General features: G+C 34.9%; 1 long non-coding RNA gene across 1 annotated transcript; it reads left to right on the top strand.

Annotated features, from left to right (window-relative positions):
* The first annotated feature begins 7,545 nt into the window (after positions 1–7,545).
* Positions 7,546–23,563, top strand: LOC122447041. The gene is made up of 2 exons (XR_006271111.1): positions 7,546–7,604; positions 23,520–23,563. It is a non-coding gene; the product is annotated as an uncharacterized LOC122447041 (long non-coding RNA).
* Positions 23,564–24,209: the final 646 nt, after the last annotated feature.

The raw sequence follows: 24,209 nt of genomic DNA, 5'->3' as shown, positions 1-24,209 counted from the left end.
AGCAGGGACATATCCATTTTTGGAGCTCAGAGGAGTTCTGTGAACTTGGATTATATCTTTGGAAGCCATGACCCCATAGATGGTAATTGAATGGCCCTGGATGACATTTCCTAGAGAATACCTATGAGAGGAAAATATGGAAAAAAATCAAGCCTTGCCAATCTTCACTATTTACTGGTCAGATAGCAGAGAATGAATCTGCAAAGAAATGTGCAATGTAGTAACCACGAAGAATTAGGAAAACCTTGAGAGGATAGTGTAAAAGAAATCAAGAGAAGAGACTATTTTACTAAAAAAAAAAAAAAAAAAATTGAAGCTTGAGTAATATGCATTGGATTTAGAGTTACGGAAGTAATCAGTGGTCTTAGCGAGAACTATTTCAGTGGAGTGATATAGAAGATGACAGTTTTGTTTAGAGGCTGGTGAGTGAAAGAGACAGGAAACTTAGCCAACTCTTGAGAGTAGTTTGGCTATGAAGTTCTGGAAATAAACAGGAAGCTGGAAGAATATAAGAGAATAAGATATACCTTTTAAAACCAAAAAATATAATTGATTTTGTGAAGTTTCTGAAAAGGCAGGAGGAGTTAAAAGAGATTTTAAATTCCATTAAAAGATTAAATTTCTATTTGACTGGAGACCGTCTTGGATGGCCCTTAGAGCAGAGAGCTGGCTCCATGGAGCTAAGCTAGCCTGCAGAGAGTCCAGGCTTGGGACTTATGTCATCTCTCTTGACAGACAAGATGAGCACCCTATGTAAACAAGATATTTAGTGATATTTCTGGGTATGTTGACCCCTTGATGGTAAGTATCTTTTGTTCAAGTGTCCTCTGACATCTTAGACTCAGTTATAAATATATAAAGCTGTGGGGTTGGACTAGAGAGAGGCTAGGCCCTTCTAGGAGTGCCCTTCCCTCCATTGGAGCTTCCGTGGTGGCTCAGTGGTAAAGAATCTGCCTGTAATGTAGGATCCATGGGTTCAATCCTTAGGTTGGGAAGATCCCCTGGAGAAGGAAATGGCAACCCACTGCAGTATTCTTGCCTGGAGAAATCCATGGACAGAGGAGCCTTGCAGGCTATAGACCATGGAGTTGCAAAGAGTTGGACATGACTGAACAACTAACACTTTCACTACCTCCATCATGCTCCGCTTCCAGCCTGCTGGTTAAGGCAGGCCCCCTCTGCTGAATCTTAGCCATGACATATGTAGAATATCTATTCCTAATTTATGTTATGAGATAATGAAACTTCATGGGCTGCCCAGGTGGCTCACTTGGTAAAGTACTTGCCTGCCAATTCAAGATATATAAGATATGCAGGTTCAATCCCAGGGTCGAGAAGACACCCTTGAGAAGGGCATGGCAACCCACTCCAGTATTCTTGCCTGGATAATCCCAAGGACAGAGGAGACTGGAAGGCTACAACCCATAGTGTCACAAAGAGTCAAACACGACTAAAGTAATTTAGCACATATGCAATGGAGTTTCAAAAGACTGTGTGTGTCCTTACTACTTCCCTGCACATAAGTTTTACTTTTTTTTCCTAATAAATTCTATGATCTATCTCTAGCACTAGAGTTAAGTATTGGTGACACTCTTGCAGACACTATTTCATAATTTAACTAAAGCAGATAAAATGGTCAAATCATCTGCCTCATAGATCACTTGCAATTGTTTCATATTCTACAGTATTCCAATAGGCAGGCACCCATAAAACATTTCAAGAAACCGCACACCACCATACACCAATGGCAAAATCTCATAAAGTCTTCAAGTCTTTCTGAGGAATGAGAAGATGAAAATTTATTACATTTTTATCACCAAATACAACAACAACAACAAAATAGATCAAGCAAAATCTGTTCTATCTCCCACTTGCTGCCCTCAAATTACCCACAGGGAAAAAAAGAATCCCGAGATATTCTAGAACTGCTTAACAACATCTGTAACACAATTTATGTATCTTCACAAAGTTTATGTGTAATGTTAAGTCTCCACTTATTTTAATGTTTTCTTTTTTTTCCAGGTTAGCAAAATTGTCTCAGTTCTCTCTAGTTCTAGAAGTCTGCCTTTCTGGTTGCTTATAGTATATATAAGAAATAATACAGGATTCATTGAAATTTAAGATAAAATGCCCAACTTTCTGTATTTTCCACCTTTTTATCAGATGCTCTAGAAAGGGGGTTTTAACATGTTTTTGAAATAATGAATAATATCATTTTGTGTCAGAGCAATACTGGTAGCTGTTGCATGTTTCCACAATCATAACCAGAGTGGAAACATGAATTTCCTTAGTTTGTCCCAAATATTCCAATATCAGCAATGAAATATGCTCCTTTTGATCAAATGCCAACTATGTATTTAGGAATTTGTTATGAAAGCTGTTAATTGGTATATGATCAGACAGAAATTACTTTTAAAATAATCCCTGACATTTCTGTCATAAATCATCATGTCACATTCCACTCTATCATGGTAGTTTATAAGAAAAGAGCATAAACATGACACAATTTGTCAATAAAATCTAAGAGTAGAGTACCATATGATATGACACAAGATTGAAGAAGGAAGTCAACAACTTCAGATTAAAGTGTGATGGCCAATTGCCATGAGAACCTAACCTGACTTTTCTGTGACAATAACATTGTTAATGCTGAATTAAATGCAAACATACTTTAGTAAATACTTTAATTTTTTCAAGTGGAATAAATAGAATGCTTTCCCCTTCTCCCCAAATTAAGAAAATTTAATTTCATATATGTTAGTAATAAAAATATTCCAAAATAGACATAGAAAATAAGTATGTACAGAAATGAACAAAGTGTTTTATGCCTCAGATACCTAAGGAAAATTATGTTTCTTAAGGATATTTTGATTTTATCTCATTTTATCAGTGTGCTCATGGGGATGTTGGGAGGTCAGTAATCACATAGAATTATGGAAAGAATGATTCCAGTCCTTTCATAGTAAAATCCAAAATGCCATGTTTTATCTATTCATTTAGCTTTGCTGAATAAATTGTTCTTTCTTTCTCTTTCTGGCTTAGATGAAGAGCTAACCCCAAATGACATAAAGAATACTAGCTTGTGAATGCACCAGATGTTTGATGCAATATGTAAAACCTGTCACACAAAGTAGGAGAAAAGTTATTTTTAAAAGAATATTTGAATACATAACTCCGATTCATCTGCTTTTTTTTCAGACCATACACAGATTTCTATATAAATTATAAAAGGTGGGTCCTTAGATGAAAGCTGTTTATAATTTGTGGAGACCATTTTCTTGTCAACTTGGTAGTCTTTCTCATACAGGGTTCATTATTAGGCAAACCAATTAAGTGTGCTCAGAGTAAGCCACATATGCTAAGTACACAATTTGTATAAAATTCTAATCTGTTCATTACCTTTATACCAGTGATTTTTTCCCCCTGATTTGGAGTAGTGGGTTCATTTTTTTAATAAGAATTTTGTGTTAAAAATGGCACGTTGAAATGCCTGACATGAGAATTCTCAAACTGTCTTAACTAGATTTTGGCATTTAATAAGCTGTAAACTGCTGAAGCTATTTGCAGATGAAGTCTCATTTTTGTCCATCAGCAGGGGGCTGGAAGCATAATTAATTGAGTGAAAGTTAAAAGACGGACAGCACGGTTACATTTATGCAAATACTGCAGCAGAACATCTAATGAAAGAGAAAAATAGCTTGCAATCAATTGGTTTGGTTTTGGACCAAAATCCACAGGGTCCATTTAAACATTGCAGATTGTGCATCTGACAATTAAGACTTATAGTTGTTTTTTTTTTTTTTTTTAATACTACTGTGATGGTAGGAAGTGTAGGCAAAAAGTTGAAGTCCAGAGAGACAATTCTATTTCTGCTCTCATCTTTCTTACCTCTCATGAATGTTAAAATATCCTTGCAAAAAAATCAGAAATCAAATGATGCGTGTGTGTGCAACCATATGCCAGGCTCTGCTATTTGTTTCTTTTATTCATATCCCAGGCATATGTACCCTTGCACACCAAAGGTTCCATTTAATTAAAGTTAGTTAAAAGCTTAGACCACAGAGATCAGGACAGCTGCTGGAGATATTAACCTCGTTGCTGTTTTGGGACAGCATAAAGCCTTTGCTGGTATTCTCATCTCCTATTACATATTTTGGTGGGGTTTTTCCCAGTAGTTGTTTGCCTCAGAAGACCACTGACTTTCCCTTGAATGCTTGGGAAACATTAGCTTCTCCAATGATCAAAGGAAATATCAAATTGAAACTTTGCATATTCCTCATTCGTATGTTTTTCCTCATGACTGTAAGGATGTGCATGACTACCTAAGTGATTGGTTTTTGACTAGTCTCTTTGTATGTGTATTTGATTTGTTGGCTATTCAGCAAGACACTACTTCCCACAGAGAAATTCCTTAAGAACGCTTTTGTTTTTTCTTCTCATACTTCTGTTCTTAAGGCAAGTCCTGTTTAGGTAGTTGAGATTTAGTTGATATTTAATTCTAACATTTTCCTTTTTTTTTTTTTTTTTTTTTAATGCTACGGAATTTAGATCTGTTAGAAAAGCAGGAATGGTTTCTAAGTGTATGTCAAGAATTTTATATGTGACTCTCTTTAAAGAATCACAAAACACAACTATTGTAGTAATATCCTTTTCTTCAACTAGAAATATCACTACTATTTCCTTTCAAAGTTCTATGAAACAAAGTTTAATCTTAAAAATCAAGAATACAATATTTCTGATGTCTGTTTGGGGATGGTACAGTATTTAAAACAAAACCAAAACAAAAAATGTCCTTGACATGTTCTCAGTGAATGATTGCAACATGTTTTTAAAATAATCTAAATTCAAAGATGGGTAAGCATTAAAATATGAGAGCATAGAAAACTTAAAGTAAATGAATTCACAAGGAGGCTTTCCAGATTTAATTGAACTTCGCATATTATTTATGTCCCATGAAATTCTACTACTTATTATAAAATGTATTTTTGTATAATTGCTTCCTTCATTCAAATCATTAAGCCCATGATGAAAATATTTTTAATATGTTGTCATTATTTTTTCATAAACATATTTTAATTAATCCTCAGAAGTTTAATTTCAAATGTGGAATATGATTGCATAACTCCCAGTTACCAACACTTTGTTTCTAAAAATAATGTCCCTTTAAAAGTATATAGCTACTGTATATATATTGGACTTTTTTTGCACTTGAAATACTGAAATATTTTAAGATTTATAAAGATTAATACTGGACAATTTTTATCAATAATCATTTCACAAATTAGTTTAATCTGTTGAAGAAATTTTAATATGAACACACTTAGCAAAACCAAGTGCATTATACATATATAGAATAAATTCTATATATAATATAGAGAATCCGATGGACAGAGGAGCCTGGTGGGCTATAGTCCACAGGGTCACAAAAAGTCAGAAATGACTGAAGTGATTTAGCACACACACACACACACACACACACACACACACACACACACACACATATGCATAAAGATATATCCAATCCTGAGAAGTTTTTGCTTGCTTTATTTCATTAAGTGGAGAGTCAGGAAAATGTTTCTAAAGTAACTCCTGTTCAAGGCAAGTATTTATCCAAATAAGTATAATTTCCCAGTCTTCTAGTTATTGGGCTTCCATGATGGCACAGTGGTAAAGAAGCCACCTGCCAATGCAAGAGACTCTGGTTTGATTCTTGGGTCAGGAAGATTTCCTGGAGAAGGAAATGGAAACTCACTCCAGTATTCCTGCCCAGAAATTTCCATGGACAGAAGAGACGACTGGAGGGTTACAGTCCATGGGGTCACAAAGAGTCAGAAATGACTGAGCAAGCATTCATCCATACACACATTAGATATGATCATGCTCTTATATGTATTTTGTAAGTGAGATTCTCTTAATATGAAGCACAAGTTTATTATTATTGTATAGTTTAGGCTTTACTTCAACAATAATTTTATTTTTATTTTGATGAAGGAGAGCAGACTTAGATTTGTTAAGACACTCCAGAATTTAACATCATTCCAAAATGTTTAAGCCTCATCATTTTGAATATTCCAATTCTATTAACACAGAGTTTTACTGTTCCATTATATGGATGTTTCATTCCACAAAGAAGAAAAGATGTAAGTTGCTTATGGTGATATAGAACTATTTTTGGTCAAACAATGTAAATGTGAAACACTATGTTTGTTGCCAAAATATTAATAATCTGGCTTATCTGAAAATATTAGAAATGTATATCTACTTTGTCATTACATTAACATTGAATTTATATTTCTATATATTCTTACCAAAATTACACAAAAAATTCTTTTTTTTTAATATAAAAGAGAAATTGTAATAGCAAAGGGGAATTTAAGCCAAATAAATTCAGAGGACATTTATCTTAAAATACAAACCTAGACATTTGAAGATAAACATCTATTTTGTATGCTAAATTAAAGTAATAAGAACCATATCTCTTGTTTCCTCTTTTCAAATATGATGGAATTAAAAAAGATAAGGCAAGAAAGGTATATAGTTTTAAATTTTCCAGGTAGTAATTATTTATTTATATATGTTACTTTTGATTAATAGTAAATTTTCTAGCTAAGGAAAAGAAAAATAAAGAAAAAAAAAGGAATATCTGTCTTTTAGTACTCATTCCTCTGAAATAAGTATCAGTTAAGAATACTTTTTTAAAAAAGGCAATAAAATTTCTGCCGATTTTGAGTTAGTCAAACTTGTAACTCTTATTTTCTTGGAAATCTCATGAAAATGAACATGATAAATAGAAAACCACTTCTAACAGAGTTGTTTTCCAAACTTAATCTATCAAGGTAGAATATAAAATGCTATAGACAGTATATTGTGATGGGATTAAATACTACATTTATGAAAACAATTAAAGTTTTGCTAGTATTTACTTTTTTTTTTTTACTATATTATTGAACATGGCCCTGCACAGCAGAACAAGACCCAGTTTTCCACTCAGTCAGTCTCTCCCATCAGGAAGCTTCCATAAGCCACTTATCCTTATCCATAAGAGGGCAGACAAAATGAAAACCACAATCACAAGAAACTAACCAAACTGATCACATGGACCACAGCCTTGTCTAGCTCAATGAAATTATGAGTCATGCCGAGTAAGGCCACCCAAGACAGATGGGTATGGAGGAGAGGTCCATACCCATGGTCCACTGGAGAAAGAAATGGCAAACCACTTCAATATTCTTGCCTTGAGAACCTCATGAACAGTATGAAAAGGCAAAATGATAGAACACTGAAAGATGAACTCCCCAGGTCAATAGGTGCCCGATATAGTACAGGAGAAGAGGAGAAATAACTCCAGAAAGAATGAAGAGATGGAGCCAAGCCAAAACAACACCCAGTTGTGGATGTGACAGGTGATGGAAGTAAAGCTTCCAATGCAGTAAAAAGCAGTATTGCATAGGAATCTGGAATGTTAGTTCCATGAATCAAGGCAAATTGGAAGTGGTCAAACAGGAGATGGCAAGAGTCAACATCAACATTTTAGGAATCAATGAACTAAAATGGACTGTAATGGGTGAATTTAGCTCAGATGACCATTATATCTACGACTGTGGGTAAGAATGCCATAGAAGAAATGGAGTAGCCATCATAGTCAACAAATGAGCCCAAAATGCAGTACTTGAATGTAATCTAAAAATGACAGAATGATCTCTGTTCATTTCCAAGGCAAACCATTCAATATCACAGTGATCCAAGTCTATGCCCTGACCAGTAATGCTGAAGAAGCTGAAGTTGAACGGTTCTATGAAGACCTACAAGATCTTCTAGAACAAACACCTCCAAAAGATGTTCTTTTCATTTCAAGAGACTGGAATGCAGAAGTAGGAAGTCAAGAGATACCTGGAGTAACAGGTAAATTTGGCCTTGGAGTACAGAATGAAGCAGGGCAAAGGCTAATAGAGTTTCGCCAAGAGAATGCACTGGTCATAGCAAACACCCTCTTCCAACAACACAAGAGAAGACTCTACACATGGACATCACCAGATGGTCAACACCAAAATCAGATTGATTATATTCTTTGCAGCCAAAGATGGAGAAGCTCTATACAGTCAGCAAAAACAAGACCAGGAGCTGACTGTGGCTCAGATCATGAATTCCTTATTGCCAAATTCAGACTTAAACTGAAGAAAGTAGGGAAAACCACTAGACCATTCAGGTATGACCTAAATCAAATCCCTTATGACTATACAGTGGAAGTGACAAATAGATTTAAGGGATTAGATCTGACAGGCAGAGTGCCTGAAGAACTATGGACAGAGGTTCATGACATTCTACAGGAGGCAGGGATAAAGATCATTCCCAAAAAATAAGAAATGCAAAAAGGCAAAATGGTTATCTGAGGAGGGCTTACAAATAGTTGAGAAAAGAAGAGAAGCTAAAGGAAAAGGAGAAAAGGAAAGATATACCCATTTGAATGCACAGTTCCAAAGAAGAGCAAGGAGAGATAAGAAAGCCTTACTCAGTGATCAAAGCAAAGAAATAGAGGGAAACAATAGAATGGGAAACTCTAGATTCTCTTCAAGAAAATTAGAGTTACCAAGGAAACATTTCATGCAAAGATGAGAACAATAAATAACAGAAATGGTATGGACCTAACAGAAGCAGAATATATTAATAAAAGGTGGCAAGAATACACAGAAGAACTATACAAAAAAAGATCTTCATGACCCAGATAACCACGATGGTGTGATCACTCACCTAGAGCCAGACATCCTGTAATTTGAAGCCAAGTGGGCCTTAGGAAGCATCACTATGAACAAAGCTATTTGAAGTGACAGAATTCTAGTCGAGCTATTTCAAATCCTAAAAGATGATGCTGTGAAAGTGCTGTACTCAGTTCAGTTCTGTTCAGTTGTGTCTGACTCTTTGCAACCCCATGGATTGCAGCATGCCAGGCCTCCCTGTCCATCACCAACTTTTGGAGTTTACTCAAAGTCATGTCCATTGAGTCAGTGATGCCACTCAACCATCCCATCCTCTGTTGTCCCCTTGTCCTCCCACCTTCAATCTTTCCTGGGATCAGGGTCTTTTCGAATAAGTCAATTCTTTGCATCATGTGACCAAAGTATTGGAATTTCAGCTTCACCACCAGCCCTTCTGATGAATACTCAGGGCTGATTTCCTTTAGGATTGATTGGTGGATCTTCTTGCAGTCCAAGGGACCCTTAAGAGCCTTCTCTAACACCACAGTTCAAAAGCATCAATTCTGCAATGCTCAGCTTTGTTTATAGCCCAACTCTCACATTCATTCATAACTACTGGAAAAATGATAGATTTGACTAGTCAGAACTCTGTTGGCAAAGTAATGTCTCTGCTTTTTAATATGCTGTCTAGGTTGTTCATAGCTTTTCTTCCAAGGAGTAAGCATCTTTTTATGGCTTCAGTCATCTTCAGTGATTTGGAGCTCCCCAAAATAAAGTCTGTCACTCTTTCCACTGTTTCCCCATCTATTTGCCATGAAGTGATATGACCAGATGCCATGATCTTAGTTTTCTGAATGTTAGGTTTACACCAGCTTTTTCACCCTCCTCTTTCACTTTCATCAAGAGGCTCTTTAGTTCTTCTTTCCTTTCCTCCATAAGTGTGTTGCACTCAGTATGCCAGCAAATCTGGAAAACTCAGCAGTGGCCATAGGACTGGAAAATGTCAGTTTTCATTCCAATCCCCAAGAAAGGCAATCCCAAAGAATGCTCAAACTACCGCACAATTGCACTCATCTCACACACTAGTAAAGTAATGCTCAAAATTCTCCAAGCCAGGCTTCAACAATACATGAACCCTGAACTTCCAAATGTTCAAGCTGGATTTAGAAAAGACAGAGGAACCAGAGATCAAATTGCCAACATCTGCTGGTCATTGAAAAAGCAAGAGAGTTCCAGAAAACAATCTATTTTTCCTTTATTGATCAAGCTAAAACTTTTGAACGTGTGGACCACAACAAACTGGAGAAAATTATTAAAGAAATGGGGATCCTAGACTACCTGACCTGCCTCCTGAGAAATCTGTATGCAGGTCAAGAATCCCAAGTCGGGAAAGAAGTACATTCAGGCTGTATATTGTCACCCTGCTTATTTAACTTATATGCAGAGTATATTATGTGAATTGCCAGGTAGGATGAAGCACAAGCTAGAATCAAGATTGTTGAAAGAAATATCAACAACCTCAAATACACAGATAACACCACCCTTATGGCAGAAAGCAAAGATGAACTAAAGAGCCTCTTGTTGAAAGTGAAAGAGAAGAGTGAAAAGTTGGCTTAAAACTCAACATTCAGAAAACTAAGATCACGGCATCCTGTCCCACCACTTCATGGCAAATAGATGGGAAAACAATGGAAACAGTGAGAGATTTTATATGGTGGGAGGGGGCTCCAAAATCACTGCAGATGGTGACTGCAGCTATGAAATTAAAATACATTTGCTCCTTGAAAGAAAAGCTATGACCAACCTAGACAGCATATTAAAAAGCACAGACATTACTTTACCAACAAAGTTCCATCTAGTCAAAGCTATGGTTTTTCCAGTAGTCATGTATGGATATGAGAGTTGAACTATAAAAAAAGCTGAGCACAAAACAATTGATGCTTTTGAACTGTGGTGTTGGAGAAGACTCTTAAGAGTCCCTTGGACTGCAAGGAAATCCAACCAGTCCATCCTAAAGGAAATCAGTCTTGAATATTCACTGTAAGGACTGATGCTAAAGCTGAAACTCCAATTCTTTGGCTACCTGGTGGCCAAACCAGAACAAACTCATTTGAAAAGAACCAGAAATAACTCATTTGAAAAGACCCTGATGCTGGGAAAGATTGAAGGCAGAAGGAGAAGGGGATGACAGAGGATGAGATGGTTGGATGGTATCACTGGCATGATGGACAAGAGTTTGAGTAGGCTCCAGGATTTAGTGATGGACAGGGAAGCCTGGTGTGCTGCAGTCCATGGAGTCACAAAGAGTTGGACACGACTGAGCGACTGAAGTGAGTATTTCCTTTTTGAGGTATTGTTTCTAGAAGTAAATTTGAATAAAAGTTTCAAGCACTAGGCCAGATTTTTTTTTTTATTTCTCACTTATGTTAAACTTATATTATTCAACCATCTCTAATAAATTGGTGATGTCATTAAAAAGGGATGAACTGTAACACCTAAAAATAAAAATATTACACATAAGTCTTCAAGTCTTCTTCTCCAGGAAGTTAAAATGTTTAGACACAGAAATTCATTTTATACTACTTATAATGTCCTAGATATAGAAAGAATCATCTATACTTCAGAAAGAATAAAACTTTTTGTTGGAATGTGTGAGTCTATAATGATAAAAATTTAGTATTTAGTATTACTTTTTTTTTTTTGGTGGATAAATATGTAATAGAACAAGAGAAGAGTAAACATATTCAGATATTGGTCAGTGTCTTTTTTAATACAGGATAAATCTGTCTTAAATAAATAAAACAAATGATACAAAGACTAAATTATTGGGACTTTTCTGGCAGCCCAGTGATTAAGGCTCCGAGCTTCCACTGCAGGCGCACAGGTTTGGACCCTGGTTAGGAAACTAAAATCCCACATGCAACGTGGCACAGTCAAAAAAAAAAGATGAAATTCGTACATATTTAGCAGACATCAAACATTGTTATCTTAAGGTCATTTTCTTATTTAATTTTACAAATGAGAACACTGAAGCAGAAGGAGATTAAACTATTAGGTTTAAGGTAATATACCCAGGAGAAGGATGAGGCAGGATTTGTACTCAGATCTGTTGGACCTCAAAGTTCAAACTTATAAAAATATTAAGAGCTTCCAATGACATGTTTCTAATGGAAAATTAAATATCATTTTGTTGATGTAGGTAATTTCTTATGTTTCAGATATTTGTGAGAATTTCTTATTTCTTCTTCCTGATTGACCAAAGTTACGTTGTAAGAATATCAGGCATTAGAGTTCTGTTTTGGCCATAGTACTTATTAGTTGAATGGTTTTGAGTAAATTATTAGCATTTGTTTTTCAGTGATGTTATGACTTAGGAAAACTAAAGTGACTACATATATATTGATTAGAGTCTCAATATTGAAGTATATGTTTCACTTATATTGATGTGTGATTAGCATGATACAGACAAAATTCAAGATGCCTGCCTTCATTGAACTTGTGGTCTAATAGTAGAAGGCTGAAAATGTTATCCAAGTGCTAAGTCATTTCAGTCATGTCCAACTCTTTGCGAACCTGTGGACTATAGCCTGCCAGGCTCTTTTGTCTATAGGATTCTCCAGGCAAGAGTACTTGAGTGGGTTGCCGTGCTCTCCTCCAGGGGTCTTCCTGACCCAGGGATCAAACCCTCGTGTCTTATGTCTCCTGCATTGGAGAGACATAGCACTACTTTACCACTACTGCCACCTGGCCAGCCCTCATTCAAGGACACAGGAATCTAAATCCAGAGTCAGAGTTTCCAACCTTGAGGAAACATAGTAAGAAGTAGATCCTAAAAGTACGGGGCTCCAGCTTTGGTAGAAGCATATTAATGGCTTGTTACTCTTTATGCCAATATGACTGTCATACTATCAATGAATGGGCTAAACAGGGCAAGAATTCATAATATATAAATACTAGAATATCAGACTAACAAGAAAATCAGAAATCAGATGCCAGTTTACACAGAAACACAAAAGCCAAAGGCAAGACAAATACTAAAAGTAAAATATTCCAGATGGACAAAGCAGAAGTAGAAAAAGCAAGAGTTCACACTAGCCATGTGAGTGAAAGACACTGATGGTTTTCTAATTGATGTCTTCATTTCCAAGGAACTTGCTGTTCTTTTCTTTAGCTAGTTAATAATTTTAGCTATGAAATATAGAGCTAATAAGTGACATAAAGTGAGTGGTACAAATAGCCAAAAAGGAAAATATTTTGACAAATAGTACACCTTGATCCATGTTACAGTTATTAAACTTTCTCTCCCACACAGAAAAAATATGGATTTTTTGTAAAACTTAATTGGAAAAGTCATCATGAGTAATAGTAATATTATATGATTATCACAATCCTATTGGATTTTGAAATTTAACCCTGGATCATCTTTGCATCCATACTATGTGATACTAGCAGATTTACTACTGAAAGAAATGAGTGAAAATTATTCAATATAGATATCAGAGAAGGCAATAGCATCCCACTCCAGTACTCTTGCCTGGAAAATCCCATGGACCGAGGAGCCTGGTGGGCTGCAGTCCATGTGGTCGCGTCCATGTGGTCGCTAAGAGTCAGACACGAATGAGCGACTTTACTTTCACTTTTCACTTTCACACATTGGAGAAGGAAATGGCAACCCACTCCAGTGTTCTTGCCTGGAGAATCCCAGGGACGGGGGAGCCTGGTGCGTTGACATCTATGGGGTCACACAGAGTCGGACACGACTGAAGCGACTTAGCAGCTACAGCAGGAGCATTCAGTATAGATATAAACTACATTAACTTAATTTCAGATTGTCATACCCCGTGAAAAAGTTAAATCCAGAATGAAAAAAAAAATTCCTCATAAATATAAACATATTTAATTGGAAAATGCAAAGAGGATAATCAGTCCCAAGTTTGAAATTCATAGATGTGTTTATTGATTATTTTGGGTACAGATTAGTTAAGAAAAATGCAAGTCAAGATTTCACTAATGCATTGGAATTCAGTCTACGTTTTTCTACTCAGAGTAATAGAAATAGTTTGTTCTGTGATGAGTTCCCCAGTTTTCTTTCCTTTTCATTTCTAGCCTTGTTCCCTAAGAAAATCAATACCTAGAAATCCTAGCTCCAAGCTATCTCCAGTGAAGAATCTGTTCAATTGTACTAGCAAGAGACTGAAATAAGAATAGTGAGCAAATTGGAAAAGTGATCATATGTTTATATATTACTTTTTCTGGAAAGAATCTTGGATAAAGAAACTGAGATTCATGAATGACCTAGAGAGCGAGTTCTGGGACTCAAACCCATCTCTTTTTACTTCTAGGCTAAGGTTCTATCATGGGAACCTGAATGAAGCAAAATAAAACATCTTTACCTTAACTCTAAGAAAATTAGAAGTAATTCTGATACAATGTCCAGCAAATGGAAGGAAATATATACAGTAGAAATGGAGAATAAACATGCAATCTAATTGGGTCAAGATAATAGGATTTAGATATATATAACTGAAGTGAGAGTCTGTGGTATATGTTCATATGCATATATATTGCAAATAATATCATAGCACAGAAGGTTTACCATGTTATTTGAAAATGTCTTCTTGTTTTAACAAATATTCTTTATTTTTCATTTACTTTTTTAATTGAAGTATAGTTGATGTCCAGTGTCATGTTAGTTTCAGGTGTACGGTACAGTGATTGAGTTGTACAATAGATAAACGGTACAGTGATTGAGTTGTACAATAGATAAACAGATCCCTTTTCATATTTTTTCCTTTATAGATTATTACAAAATATTGAGTATAGTTCCCTTTACTATGTAATAGGTCCTTGTGGGTTATCTATTTTATATACAGTAGTGTGTATATGTTAATCCCAACAACTCTTCTTTAAATTGGATTGTTTTCACTAATTGCCTTGAAGAATGCATAGCAGAGAGCCTCCTAAATCAGGTCTTCATTAGGATATACTCAAAACAGATCTGGCCCCTGTAGGCAATAAATTAAATATGGTAGATTGATTCAAATCCCAGTACTTAATACCTACTCTAACTGAATAAGATTAGCATTCTAGACTTACCCTTTCTATATAGACTAAATACATCCTAAACTGCTGAATAATTCAGTAGAATTTGATGAAATAAAAGCAAATACTTCATTCTAGTTTTTATGGTTAAAGTGGTGTGCTTTTGAACAAAATAGAAAATTGTTCTCAGTCCATGCACAGACAACCAATCTACTGTTGCCTTTAGAAAAGCAGTACAAGACTCAGCATGAAAAGAGCAACACATCTGGTGCTAAGCTCTGATGCTTAAGTGAGTATGCAAGGAATTATTTATTATACAAGGGAGAGATACTGTATGCTTATGGTAAGTGCAGTGTATCAAAGGCCACTGGTGTAAAGGCCTGGGCAGGTATATGATTAAGAAGACTTCACACTCACTGTGAAGATGTTTGTTCAGAAATCCCTTATCTATTTTTACGACTTCTGTTGAATAATCTGGAGACCAACTAATAATGCCATGGTACTATAATACTAGTTTCAATTTTCTGACTAGCTTATTCAAGCTTAAATACCCTCCATGGGTTTACATATGAATAACATTGTTCAGTATCCAAAATGGGCTGGAATGAATTCCCCCCCCCCCACTCGACAGCCCTTGTTGATGTGTCCCAAAGGAGTAAAAGTGAAATTTAAAAATAGAAAAAAGCAGAAAAGAGGATATGATATTATAATAATGAGTTTGCGTAAACCACTAAAATTTCACCATCTGAGTAAAGTACTAATTACTACAATAGACATTTTAAGAACAAAAATTGACTAAATGCTACTAGATGCCTGACCGTATGTTTTATACTTCATATAGGTTATAAAATACAAACAATAATAATCCAAACATAGTTTTTATCAGTCTCATTTTGTAGGATATTGAAAGTAAATTATGTATAATAAATTACCAAGATTATCCATATTATGAAAGACAAGTGAAACTCTTATCTGTTCCACTAAATCATGTTAAATCTTAACATCATACACACTTTTATATTTGCTATTTTTCAACATGAGGCATGAAATAGAAGGTGTGGAACTTGTCCTGAAGTATGTACCTTTAAGAGAAGGATATAAATAATCTAGAGCAGTGCTGTTCAACAAACTTTGCAAGTGATGGAAAACTTTGGTGCTGTCTATATGGTAGTCACTAGTCACATGTGACTATTGAGAACTTGAAATATTTCAAGTAAGACTGAAGAAGTTACTTTTAAATCCTATTAAAGTTTAATTAATTTTAATGCAAATAGTCACATGTGTTTGACAACACTGATCTATAGCAATAAGAAATTAGGCTAATTAGGTTATATACCTATTCTGATAAGCAAAATAACCATTGGAACAGTGAGAGTATTCCATTGCCTCTGCAACCTTAAAATTAGAAAACTGAGTAATGGAATTGCACATAATTTATTGTAGTAAAATATTCTCAACTTTTCAAGATGATAAGGCATTATTGAGCAAAAAAGTATTAATTTTCCATTAACAAACTAAAGATTGTCATTTATGGTACTGTCATTTTTCTCCTGCTAAATACGCCCAAATTTAAAAACACTGAAGCACTTCCATGTAAATAACATAGTGCATTGAAAAGTACTTTTTAATGAATGAGCTCCAATTATAAAATTTAAAGTTTGTATTTCATAATGAGGATTTATGAATAAGTAGAGATAATATTCATAAAAGGAATATTATTTATATGACATGGTGGATACACATGTTCATATATAGATAGTATATGATGACACATTTGGGCTATAAGTATAGTTAACTTTAAAGGGGATACAATAAATTTGACAAATTATACAGATATTATCCATATTTTTTGGTCAGGCTATTTAGGCTGTCCAAACAAATTTTTAAAGAAGATAAAAATTGTGTTCTCTATATACTTTACTTAATGTGTTATTATTAGCTAACATAAGTCCCTTCATGTGTAATATCACGTAATTTCATTCTTTCCATATTCTAGGTGAAAGGTCTTATGGATATGTTATACAACATACAATTATATAATAGAAAATAACAATAAAGTTACTCTGTCATCTTTTTCTATGACAAATAACATATTATTTTTCTCTGTTTAGAAGCTTATTTGGTTCCTTGCATTTTGGTAGTTTAATTTCATAGTTACATTTTATTTACTTTCTAGAATTCAAATTGCATATGACATACATGTGAAAATAAATGACTACTGTAGCTTCTCGGTGCACAGTTTTATTATCATTTGTAGTTCAGTTTTTAATATTAAAATAAAATTTTAATATTATTTTTAATATTAAAATATTAACAATAGTAAATAACAATAGTATTTATTAACAATAGTATTTAAGTAATAGGGTCCAGCAGAAACATTTAATCCACATGATTAAGTGGACATAATGTATAATTTATTTATATTTATAAAGAAAATACTGTATATTTCCTACCTTTTCCTCTCTTTAAGAATTTAACAACTTGAACCCAGGCTACTGGACAGAAAATATTACTCATACATAAGCATAACAATTGTGATTGTGAATAACAAAATTTAAAGTCAATAGAAAAACATTTGTTCTTGCCCTTCCTGTGAACAAAAGAGGCCTACTGAATTTATAGCTGCAGAGGTCAAGCAATATTAAAAATGTTAAACAAATCTTTAAAAAAAGCAAATTCACCAAAGGCAAAGTATTTGAAAATTATTAAAAGTATATCAGCTCATTTTAGGGTGTTCTGACAACTTTATTCATTTTGATGAAAAATTGAGAAAGTCAAGAGAAAGCTATATATAACTATAAGCTTGACTCTCAATATAATTATAAGGGCATAAAACATCTATGAAAACATTTTATGAACAGTATAAAACACACAAGAGAAAATAGTAGTTATACTGTGTTTATACTTACATTGCCCAAATTCAAACTGAGCAAACTGCCAACAGGACACAGGTGCATAAAAGATGAACAGGTGAAAGAAATAAAATGTTATTGCAGAAAAAATGTTATCTTTGTCCATTATGCATTTACCTTAGGAGACATTAGCACATCTGTTTTGTATTTACTAGAGATATAGGTTTATATGAACAAGTTTTATTAAGTTATAATTCCAAATCTATATTTTCCCCCAGACCTATGTATGGTACACTGAAGTTATAATATCTGAGTTATGGCAATAAATTCATTCCAGTTAACTGCACTGAAAATTTTTCTAGGCATCTGATATAACAGTGAATTCATTCCAAGATTCTTAAGTTGAATATTTAGAATAAAAGTGTTATTATATGGTTTTGAAATAATATTGTCATGTTGTTATCATTTTGAGTTTGAGTCTATGTACTATTTACTCTGATTGACAACTCTTCTAATCAGTTTTTACAGACCTTAAGGAGAAATGCTATGTGAACAAACTAGACTTGTGACCATTGGATATACAGCAAACCTTGAAAGCAACTTGCAATGAAATCTAAGTTTTTAAATGTAGAATATTATTTTACTCACTGTTTGTTTAAAAAAGTTAAAAAAGTCCTTACCCTCAAGTACCTGGCAACCTAATTTTGTAGGATACACACACACACACACACACACACACACACACACACACACATACACACATGCATAAACATATATGTTTATATAGGTAAAATCAATTTTTAAAATGTACTTTATTCATATAATAGAATTGAAAAGAGGCTATACTTATATCTACAGATTTTTATAATTTGGCTGTTTGACCTTGGGAAAGTTTTTTAATTTCTCCACTAGAGCTCTGAATTAGTTGATTTCTAAGACCCACTCTAGGCATGTATACACACATACAAAAACACATGCATGTATTTCATATATATGTACATACTTTTGTGATAAACTGGTTTATATTTTGAATATAATTTTAATTAAAGTTAACTTTCTCAGTATAAATGTGTTTATTACAGAAAATTAGGTTCAAATAGACATAAGCAAAATAAGTTTTAATCATAATAACACTTTAAAATAAAGATTGCCTGTATATATTAGTCTACTTCTGCACAAAAACATACATAAATCTTTAAAAGTGTATATCATAATATCACTAGTAAGAAGATTGAATCACTAATCAAAAACCCCCCACAAAACCAAAGTCCAGAACCAGAAAGTTTCATTGGTCAATACCACAAAACATTCAAAGAATTAGTACCAATCTTTCTAAAACTCTCCCAAAATTAGAAGCAGAGAGAACACTTCCAAACTCGTTTTACAAGGCTGGTATTACCTTGATACCAAAACAAACAAGGATAATATAAGAAAAGAAAATTGCAGGTCAATATCCATAATGGAGATGCGAAAATCTTCAACAAAATAATAACAAAATAAACTAAATGATACATTAAAAGAATCATATACCATGATTAAATGGAAGTTATCCTAAGAATGCAAGAATGGCTCAATATCTGCAATTCAATCAATGTGATACACCACATTAAAGTAGTGGAGAATAAAACCTACATGATCATCTCAGTAGATGCAGAAACAGAACTTGACAAAATTCAGTATCAATTTATGACTAACTCAACAAAATGCATATAAGAGGAAACACATCTCAACATAATAAGGGCCATGTATGAAAAGCCCACAGATAATGTCATATTTAAAGGTGAAAATCTGAAAGCTTTTCCCCTAAGACCAGGAAAAGGATGTCCACTTTTGCCACATTATTTAACATAGACCTGGAAGTCTTAGAAAGAGCAAATAGACAAAAAAAAAAAAAAAAGAAAGAAAGAAAGAAATGAATATGCAAACAAGGTGGAAAGGGGGAAATAAAATTACCACTGTTTGTAGATGATATATTATGCATAGAAAACCCTAAAGATCCCCCCACACACACACACACACACAAACACACAAAACTGTTAGAACTAATAAATTCAGTAAAGTTGCAAAATACAAAGTATATAAAAATCTGTTGTATCTCTATATAATTATAGTGAACTAGCCAAAATGGAAATTAAGAAAAAATAATCACATTTACAATTCCATCAACAAAGATAAAATATCTAGGGATAAATTAAACTGAGTGAAAGACCTGTACACTGAAAAGTAAAAGATACTGATGAAATAAATTGAAGAAAACACACAAAAAATGGGAAGATACCTCATGCTCTGGGATTTGAAGAATTAACAATGTTAAAATGCCCAAATTATCCAAAGCAGTCTTCAGATTCAGTGTAATACTTATCAAAATATCATTGTCATTTTTCATAGAAATAGAACAAACAATCCTAAAATTTGTATGGAATCAAAAACACCTTGAATAGCCAAAGTCATCTTGAGAAGGAAGAGCAAAGCTGGAAGCATCCTTCTTCATGATTTCAAACTATGTTACAAAGCTATAGTAATGAAAACAGTATGGTACACACACAAAACTGTCAAATTAATGGAACAAAATGGAGACTCCAGAAATAAATCCATACACCTATGTGTTTATTATAATAAAGTAATTAATGATATACAATGAGGAAAGGACAGTCTCTTCAATAAAGGGTGTTAGAAAAATTGGGAAGCCATATATAAAATGATGAAACTAGATGAATCCTACACCACTCACAAAATTTACCTCAAAATGAACAAAATATTAGAATGTAAGACTTGAAATCCTGAATCTCCTAGAAGGAAACAGAAGGTGAACTTCTTGATATAGGTCTTAGCAGCAATTGTGGGGGGAATCTGATTCCAAATTAAAGACAGCAGAAGCAAAAATAAACAGATAGGACTACATTAAACTAAGAAAGCTTCTGTACAGCAAAGAGAATTATCAAGAAAATTAAAAGGCAACCTATCAAATGGGAGAAAATATTTGCATAGCATCTGTCTGATGAGGAATCAATATTCAAAATACATAAAGAAGTCATACTACTCAATAGGCAATAAATAAGTAAATAAAAGCAATCTAATTGGAAAAAAAAAAAGGGCAGATACAAATAGACATTTTTCTAAAGAAAGTCTTCATATGGCCAATGGGTACTTGAAAAAAGTGTTCTGCATTCCTAATCATGAGGGAAATGTAAATTAAATACCACAATGAGGTATTATCTCACAACTGTCAGGATGTTTATTATCAAAAAAGATAAGACATGACAAGTGTTGTCAAGGATATAGAGAACATTGGTGTACTATCAGTGAGAATATAAACCAGTGAAATCAATATGCAAAGTTTATTTTAGTGCTTTTACCAGACCAAGTAATCTTCTGCCACATCATACCAAAATAGTAATTATAATAGTTATAACAGCTTCCTGATCCTGACTGTAGTTAGTTATTTGGTCCATGCCTGAATATCTTACCCAATGTGGGACAATGTTCTTGGGTAGACTGGGTTCTGGACCAAGAAAGGACTGTATGAATATCACAGAAAAGAAATTGTGAAGCTGAGACATGCATAACTCCTCTCCTTATGTGTATGGGAAAATGGTTTAGAGAGAAAAAAAGACTAAGGGACTCAAAAGAGATTTTTGGTGACACTCAAGAGTCTGATTTCAAAATTTATTGTCTCTCAGGTATATTCCTGTTCTTGGGGGATGGTGGAGGAAAGGTGGATGGTGGGTTGAAGAGGAAGGGGATAGAAGGTGGTGAGAAATGAGAAGTGGATTTGCATATGATAAATATTTATATGCATCAATAGACACTGTGCTTATATAAAAAATGAATAAAACTATATTGTCCAATTTTGGTCAAAATGGGAATGTGTGATCTGTAGGAGAAAAAGGTGAATTTAGACCCAAACTTTACAAAGTGAATTGCATATGTTGTTTTAAATAGTCTTTGTAAGTGTGTTACTAGCAGGAGGTATAATTCATGATAATTCATAATAATTATTTAAAGTACCACAGGTTATCTTCTATATCATACTTTCAGAGGATGTCTCTTTAAGAAATTGATGAAAAATTCTCCAATCTGTACAAAATTTTCCATTGATTGTTTGGAGATTAACATGTAGCCAAAGACAAAATCATGAAGTTCTACTTATGAAGAAATGGAAGAAGGTTGAAATATTTCATCCTATATGAATTTTTAAGAATTGATATTAGAAAGGATGTACTATGATGAAGATACTGAATATGTAATTAATAAATAAGAGTAATTTGTTGTTCTAGCTACATGTAAAATTATCTGAAATTACCAATTTTAAAATATAAATTTACAATTGTAAATAATAGAGACATGCCAATAAAAGTGGGAAACAAGATGGTGGAGTAAAAGAATGTGCACTCATCTTCTCCTGGGATAACTCCAAAATTACAACTTACTGCAGAACAACCATAGACAGGAGAATGCTGAATCCCACCAAAAAAAGGTACCCCACACCAAAGGGCAAAGGAAAAGCACCTGCAAGATGGTAGAGGGGCAAAATCGCATTTAGAATCAAACTCCATACCCACCAGAGACCCTCAGAGGGCTCAAACAAAACCTTTTGCTCACAAGGACCCAGAGACCCCACAGAGACTGAGTCAGACCTGCCTTTGAGTGTTTGAGTGTCTCCTATGGAGGTACAGGTCAGCTGTGGCCTGCTGCAAGGGCAGGGGCTCTGGGTGCAGGAGACCAAGGTCACACAGCATGTAGTATAAGTCTTCTTGGAAGAGGTCACCATTAACCCAACCGTGGAGCCACCGAGCAGATGACCCACAAACTGCAGAACAATTACACCAAAGAAATTTTCACACTGTTAAGAAAGTTCTAGGACCCACACAGATTTCCCAACCTGGGGATCTGGTAAAGGAACTGAGAACCCCCATGGAATTTTACTTTGGAAGCGAATGGGATTTGATTACAGAACTTATACAGGACCAGAGAAACAGACTCTTGGAGGGCACAAACAAAACCTTGTGTGCAACAGGACTCAGCAGAAAGGAGCAGTGACCCCACAAGAGACTGACCCAGGCTTGCCTGTGAGTGTCCAGAAGTCTCCAGTGGAGGCCTGGGTCAGCGGTGGCCAGCTGCAGCTTGGGGGCACAGAGTGTGGCATTGCAATCATGCAGGGAACTTTTGAAGAAGGTCGACAATCTTCATTACCTCCACCATAGTTTGATCTCAGATCAAACAATAGGGAAGAAACATAACCCCACCCATCAACAGAAAATTGGATTAAAGATTTACTAAGCATGGCCCCACCCATCAGAGTAAGTCCCAGTTTTCCCCACAGTCATTCTCTTGCATCAGGAAGCTTCCATAAGCCTCTTATCCTTACCCATCAGAGGGCAAACAGAATGAAAACCACAATCACAGAAAACCAAACTCATAACAAGGACCACAGCCTTGTCTAACTCAATGAAACTATGAGTCATGCAGTATAGGGCCACACAAGATGGACAGGTCAAGACACAGCATTCTGACAAAATGGGTTTGACTGGAGAAGGGAATGGCAAATTACTTCAGGATTCTTGCTTTGAGAACCCCATGTACAGTATGAAAAGGCAAAAAGGTATGACACTGATAGATGAACTCTTCAGGTCCATAGGTGCCCAATATGCTACTGGAGAAGAGTGGAGAAATAACTCCAGAAAAAATAGAGTTGAAGCTAAAGTGAAAACAATACCCAGTTTTGGATGTGACTGGCGCTGGAAGTAAAGTCCAATGCTGTGAAGAGCAATATTGCATAGGAACCTGGAACGTTAGGTACATGAATCAAGGTAAATTGGAAGTGGTCAAACAGGAGCTGGCAAGAGTTAACAAAGACATTTTAGGAGTCAGTGAACTAAAATGGATTGGAATGGGCAAACAATATAGAGGACCATTATATCGACTATTGTAGGCAAGAATCCCTTGGAAGAAATGGAGTAGCCCTCAAGTCAACAAGAGTCTGCAGTGCAGTACTTGGGTGCATCTCAAAAATGACAGAATGATCTCTGTTCATTTCCAAAGCAAATCATTCAATATCACAGTAATTCAAGTCTATGCCCCAACCAGCAATCCTTAAGAAACTGAAGCTGAACTGTTCTATGAAGACCTGCAAGACACCCCCCCCCCCCCACCACAAAAAAAAAAAAAAAAAAAGATGTCCTTCTCATCATAGGGGACTGGAATGCAAAAGTAGGAAACCAAGAGATACCTGGAGTAAAAGGCAAATTTGGCCTTGAATACAAAATAAAGCAGGTCAAAGGCTAACAGAGTTGTGCCAAGAGAACCCACTGGTCATAGCAAACAGGCTCCTGCAACAGCATAGGAGACTATTCTACACATAGACAACACCAGATGGTCAATACCAAAATCAGATTGATTATATTCTTTGTAGCCAAAGATACAGAGAAGGCAATGGCAACCCACTCCAGTATTCTTGCCTGGAAAATCCCAGGGACTAGGGTGCATGGAGGGCTGCCATCTATGAGATCACACAGAGTCGGGCACAACTGAAGTGACTTAGCAGCAGCAGCCAAAGATAGAGAAGCTCTATACAGACAGCAAAAGTAAGACCAGGATCTGACTGTAGCTCAGATCGTGAACT

The sequence above is a fragment of the Cervus canadensis genome, chromosome 9 (assembly GCF_019320065.1).
Source record: "Cervus canadensis isolate Bull #8, Minnesota chromosome 9, ASM1932006v1, whole genome shotgun sequence".
Lineage (NCBI taxonomy): Eukaryota > Metazoa > Chordata > Mammalia > Artiodactyla > Cervidae > Cervus > Cervus canadensis.
The sequence above is the reverse complement of the archived record's forward strand: the minus strand, read 5'-3'. Positions and strand labels throughout refer to the sequence as shown.